Here is a 6,767-nt window from a genome sequence, read left to right on the forward strand (position 1 = left end):
CTCTTGCCTTATCTCCTTGGTTCCCTTCTCCTGCGTGAGAGAGAGAGATAGAGAGAGAGAGAGAGAGTGAGAGAGTGATCGAGCACTGTGTAGCGGCACGGCGGCTCCTCCTTCACTGCTGTGACGCGGGAATCCTTCACGGCGGCGGTTAGAGCGGTGAGTGACACACCCTTGCATTCTATTTGAGCTTGCTTTCTTGGTTGTATGCTTGCAGCCATTCGTGGCTTGCATACGGTGTTCAGCAAGTCCCTAGCTACGACCTGTGCGGCAAAAGCGCACAGTATGTATGTATGTATCTATATATATATATATATATATATATATATATATATACATACATACATACACATATGTATATATATATATATATATATGTACATACATATATATATGTATATATGTATATATGTATATATATATATATATATATATATATATATATATTTACATATGTATATGTATATGTATATACATATACATATGTATATATGTATACATGTATATATATATATATATATGTATATATGTATACATGTATATATATATATATATATATATATATATATATGTATATACATATACATATGTATATATGTATACATGTATATATATATATATATATTTACATATGTATATTTATATGTATATACATATACATATGTATATATGTATATATGTATACACACACACACACACACACACATACATATATACATATGTATATGTATATATATATATATATATATATATATATATATATATATATATATGTATGTATGTATGTATATACACATATGTATATATGTATATATATATGTACACACACACACACACACACACACACACACACACAGACACACACACATCTCTCTCAAAAATAAAAAAATGCAATTCTTAATCTCTTATTTGTGTATTTTAATTTAAATATTTTAACTATCATGAATTACTAGTACTTAATAAAGCACCCTTCCACTTAGCACATGTGACATTAGTTTTAGAGCCTAGGTCTTTTCAGGGAACCATTCATCCATATAGCTCATGTTCTCAATCTAGGCGAGTCTACGTCTATGTAGTACTAAGTATTAAAAAATATTTTTTTTTGGGGAAAAAGGGTTATGTAAGTGTATTACTATTGTCAATACATAGAGGGAAATTTTACAAACAATGATCTCTAAGGGGAGCACCACAAAGACAGCTCCACACTCCAGTGCTTAAAAAAACATACTTTTCAACCAATCAAAATAAGGACTACTCTTAAATCCGGATAATCTCTTCTATATGCCCGTCTTATAACTACTATATGTTCGTTTTATAACTAAAATATACAAAAAATTATTCCTTAAAATAAGCGCTACTAATATCTCAGCCGATTTTTCTTAATTATGGCCCATACAAATACACTAAAATGCCATTTTTTCAAGCACTACCACACTCTCCACTACCAAAAAATCACATATAACTATAGAATATATAGTATCATAAATATTTGTACATAAAGATTCCACAACATGAGGACAAAAGACACCAAAGCCATATAAGCTCAATAATCAATATTCCCAGAAGTAGTCGAGCCCCAACCCTTTGCAAAAGGGAGGAATTCCACAATTTGAGGACAAAAGACACCAAAGCCATAAGCCCAATAATCAATATTCCCAAGAGTAGTCCAACCCCTACCATTTATGCAAGGGAGGAATTCCACAACCTGAGGACAAAAGACACCAAAGCCATAAACCCAATAATCAATATTCCCAAGAGTAGTCCAACCCCTACCCTTTATGCAAGGGAGGAATTCCACAACCTGAGGACAAAAGACACCAAAGCCATAAGCCCAATAATCAATATTCCCAAGAGTAGTCTAGCCCCAACTCTTTGCGAAAGGGAGGAATTTTGTATAGGTTCTCCCCTTCTACTTTGAAGGGAGGAAGATACTCTTTGGCACAACCCAAAAGGGGCGGTTAGTGTAGGGTGGTTGTACAAGAAGGGTCCTAACTTTGGATCAGCTTCCAAGTTTTTTTAAAGCAAAAAATAATATTTTTTTCACTAAAATTGGCTAATCTCACACCCACTTGGAAAAGGAATTTGACATTGAGCTCTTCTAATGAAATATCACACTCTTAGTCCTACACTTAAACATATGGTCAGATAAAAAATCAAAAATTTCAAATGCCAAATTTCCTACGTCACAAATATAGTACATATGGCATGTCCCAAACTTGGACGGGTAGATAGTACGATCCTAAAATGTTAATAACTTCCTTGTTTTAACTTCAATTCCATTCCCACATTGCACACAAGAAAGACATGTAATGGAGATCTAACTTGATTTATTGAGTAATTTTACATGTAATTTCTATTTTAAATTAATTATTATATGGTTTGAAAGTATACAAAAGAGTAAATTTTAAGTACAACACATCTTTATATAGAAAATCATGTATTTTTACTTGATTGAATGATCCAAGGATAGATAATTATGAGGAAAATGTGACCATATAGTCAAATTTCATTCTTAACGGTTAGATTTTTCAAGATCTCCATTGGAAATTTACTTCAAATTCTTAGAGCAACTGAACATAATTAGTAAATTAATTATAAAAAATCATTTTATGTGATTATGCTATAATTTTATGTGATAAAGTAGTGCTAATCATGGTGAATTTTCATCCATTTTATGTGAAAATAGCTCTACTTGAGTAGTTTCTTCCCTTCCAAGCCTAAACCCAAGTCTAACTAGGCTTGGTAAAGTAGGTTAGGTAATGTACCAAACCTAGGTGGAGACCCCTAAAAGGTGGCCTTGCATGTGGCCATGTGTCTGACATGTCACTAACACATGGCATGCATTCCACCTCAATGTGCCACCTCACTATGCCACATCATCATTGATGACATGGCATGCCACCTCACTATGCCACCTCATTATTAATGACATGACATTCCACCTCATTAGATGCCATGTGACATGCTTTAACACATCATCAAGGAGGGAGAGTTGCCACCTCACTCAAATTACCACATCGTTAGTCTATATCATCAAAACATCCACCATGGATATATCACATCATCTTGAGTTGATCCCATTGTCACACACGTGTATGCCATGTCATCAACTCGATTTTCCATGTCATCATCACCTCTCCCATGCGTGGGTGCTTCCTTTCATAGTTTCACATACATGTAATATATATATATATATATATATATATAAAATTTATAGATAATCCATGCATATGTATGTAAAATACTCTTATGATATTTATTTTTAAAATAAAAGTATACATCAATTAAAAAATATATTATTACACCTATATGATTTTTTAAAAATTACCTATTTATTAATTTATTTAATATATGTATAATTTTAAGGTATAATTTTTAAATAGTAAATTTTAATTAGAAAAATAAATAACATAGATAAATTAAATAATATATTATTTAATAGTTAAAAGAAATATATTTTATCTTTAAAATATTTTATTTATTTTTATTTTTTTTTTGAAAAAAGTATATTATATTAAAATCCTCTCCATTTTAAAAATATAACCAAAGATATCATTTAGGATTTAATTAAAAAGATATATATGTTAATCTAGAATTATCCAATTGAATAAAGGAAATCTTATCTTATGAATTAGAATATCCATTACAATGCAAGATAAGAGAGTGTTGTTTCCTACAAATGCACACACTTCTATGCTCATTTCATTCAATCATAGCTCAGTGTCTAGTCTTCATATCATTTTGTAGAGAATGGGCTCACAAAGTCTTAGGTGGAGAGAAAGAGGATAGCTCGTGAGAGCGGAAAAGAGAGTGGAGAGCACGCCAATGGGCAGCCGCCACTAATGTTAGTGGGCCACTATCACCCTCACCTCCTCCACCTCTCCCTACTATTGCCCCCCTTGGTTTAGTTGAAGCATGTGAGTCTCCTCCTCCTCTTAGTGAGAGTGTGAATGCAAGAGCCACCATAGGCAAGCTAGCCATATGTCGTCATGTGTCCAAGATCATTGCCATTGAAGAGGTGTGTTCATCTACTCAAGCTCCAGTTGTTTGATGATTCCTGGATTCTCGATAGTGCGTGGGAACAATGGGGGAGGCCTTCTAGCCCATGCAATTTCATACACTCTCTTTTGTGTCCACACGAGCCAGATTTCTTATACCATCACCTTTCATGTGTCAAGGAGATATGCGGTACATGTGGGAGGTTGGAAATGCTACCTATGCTTGAGGGGGTGTTAGTGACATTGAAGTAGTGCATTGGCAGCAATATGAGTATGGAGTGCGCCAACTCAATGGTGGGGGGCAGTCAAGGAGGTTGCAGGTCCTGGAGAAACATACTCCACATGTATTATTCAGAACTACTTTTAGAGAGCACATCTACCCTTATATATGACACACCCATTGTGCCAAATGGCAAGACCGTCAGTTTCATGCATGCTTGGAACAATTTCCCATTGTGTGGTTATCTCAATGGTGGACTTTGCTGAGAATATACATTCTTGTCCTACCAAGAGATACAATATGAGTACGACTTTTTAGGGAAGGTATAATATCTTTGATTGCTTTGTGATATAATAGATCGCTTTTGACCATTGTATTAAGATAAAAATGTATTGCACTTTAGGTGTCTATTTTGGTGCATATTAGCTATCGTCATGCAGAGATACACTTGGATGGAGTTGCTAGCACCCCTAAGAATCGTATCATTATCAAGGAGTATCATTTTTACATTAGTGATGATCGCTCGCATGATGCACATTTTGTACAGCATTGTTTCTCCATTCATGATGCATTTATGATGGATCACAGTCACATGGCATGAGCGATAGATTTGGTCTGACTGATGGGTGTTGAGATATCGAGCTCAACTAGTGCTACAATGAACATTGATGACCCGCCTGGGTGATAGCTTCCGCATCTACACCACTGGCATGGTTGGTGAGATTATGGGTGATATGCGGCCAGTGGGATGACAAGTTGTGTGACAACCATTTTGGATTACTAGAGACTGGCATAGTTATAGATCCAACTTGTTTAGTTGGATTCACATTATGGACCGACCCTTGTATGTTGTAGTAGTTGAGTACTAACCCATATAGTGTGTACTCTTATCTTTATGTTATGTTGGTTAATTAGAGAAGAAGAAGATAGAAGGAAATTCAGCTATCCATCTCTCTCTTGTGTCTTGCTCTCTCTTGTGTGTGTGTGTGTTTGCTTGCTAGGGTTTGAAGCTCTCCCTCTCGCCCACATTCTCTTTATGGTATCAGAGCGTGGTTTGTGTGAGAGCTAAGGATGCAAGAACAAGCAAGGAAGGAAGCGGTACTACACGGGTAAGAGCACCATCATCTCTTTCCCCTTCTTGGTTTATGTACAACACCCCCTCAGTAGCTCTGGGAGCTACACATCTCCGATTGAGGAGCTATCTTGCGGGAGCGGAGCTACAGGGAAGGTATACTATCCTATTGGATAAGTTTTTCAGCCAGATTCGTGTTTCGGGTGCGTTACGGGCTCCGTTTCATCATTGTAGGGTATTTTCGACAGTTTTCAAGTTCTGGTAGAGAATTGTTTCTGCTCAAAATTTGGTTATTGCAGTGCAACATTGCATTTTGGAAGTGCAGACAGGGTTTGGACATGTATTGTTGATACTGGGTGTATGTACATGTACTCTGGTCACATTTGGTGACACACAGGCTGTGCTGAAGTACTGCTGTTTTACAGGCAGTTACAAGAGATATTGCTGTATGCATACAGAAGTTGTCTGTTTGCAGGTTATTTGATTACTTGTAGGAAAACATGTTTGACGAAATTAATCAGATTGTTAGTGAGAAGCTGGATAAGAATAACTTCCATGCCTGGAAGTTCAAAATGACTAATTTTCTAATGGGTAAAGGATTTTGGGATTATGTAGAAGGAGACAATGAGGAGCCTCTAGAGTTATCTGAGGAGAATGCCACTCCTATAGATATAAAGGCATTTAAGGATTGGAATCAGGGTGTAAGAAAAGTCATGTGTTGGCTTTCAATTAGTATCACAGACACTATGATAGGACACATACAGGATGCAAACACTCCAACAGTTGCATGGCAAAAAATGGTTCAGATGTTCCAGACTAACACAAAGGCAAGGAAGTTGCAGTTAAAGCAAGAGTTGCATACTGTGGAAAAGAAGAGCATGTCCATCAATGAATATGCCTTAAAGATCAAGGGCATTGTCGAATCCCTTGGGTCTATCAATGTATCCATTGGAGGATGATGATTTGGTGATTGTCTGTTTGAATGGGCTTAGCAAAGAGTACAAGCCATTCAAGACCTCCATTGCAATTAGGGAGAATATTTCTAACTTTCAGGACTTGATATCTATGCTGATCATAGAAGAAAAGGCTTTAGGTGAGGATTCTTCTTCACAAAGCAAGAACACATTGGAATAGGCCTTCTACTCTAATTCAGGTAGAGGCAAAGATAGAGGCTGTGTGGTGAGCCCAAGGTGGTGGCCGACAAGGGAATCAGAATTCTGGATAACAACAGTCCAATGATTCACAACAGCAATCATACACAAGGGGAAGAGGCTAGTCTAGAGGTAGGGGGAGCCACCAGAGGCTGAGGTGTTCACACGACTAACCACATCTATTCATACATTCATAACTATCACTTCACATCCACATATATTCATGTCACATCACATCTCTTTACGTCACATCACATTCTTTCACATACACATCCACATCACATTCTTTCACATACACATCCACATCCATTCTTCACGTACATAATCAC

The sequence above is a fragment of the Cibotium barometz genome, chromosome 32 (genome assembly GCF_041138505.1).
Source record: "Cibotium barometz isolate CiBa-2024 chromosome 32, ASM4113850v1, whole genome shotgun sequence".
NCBI lineage: Eukaryota > Viridiplantae > Streptophyta > Polypodiopsida > Cyatheales > Cibotiaceae > Cibotium > Cibotium barometz.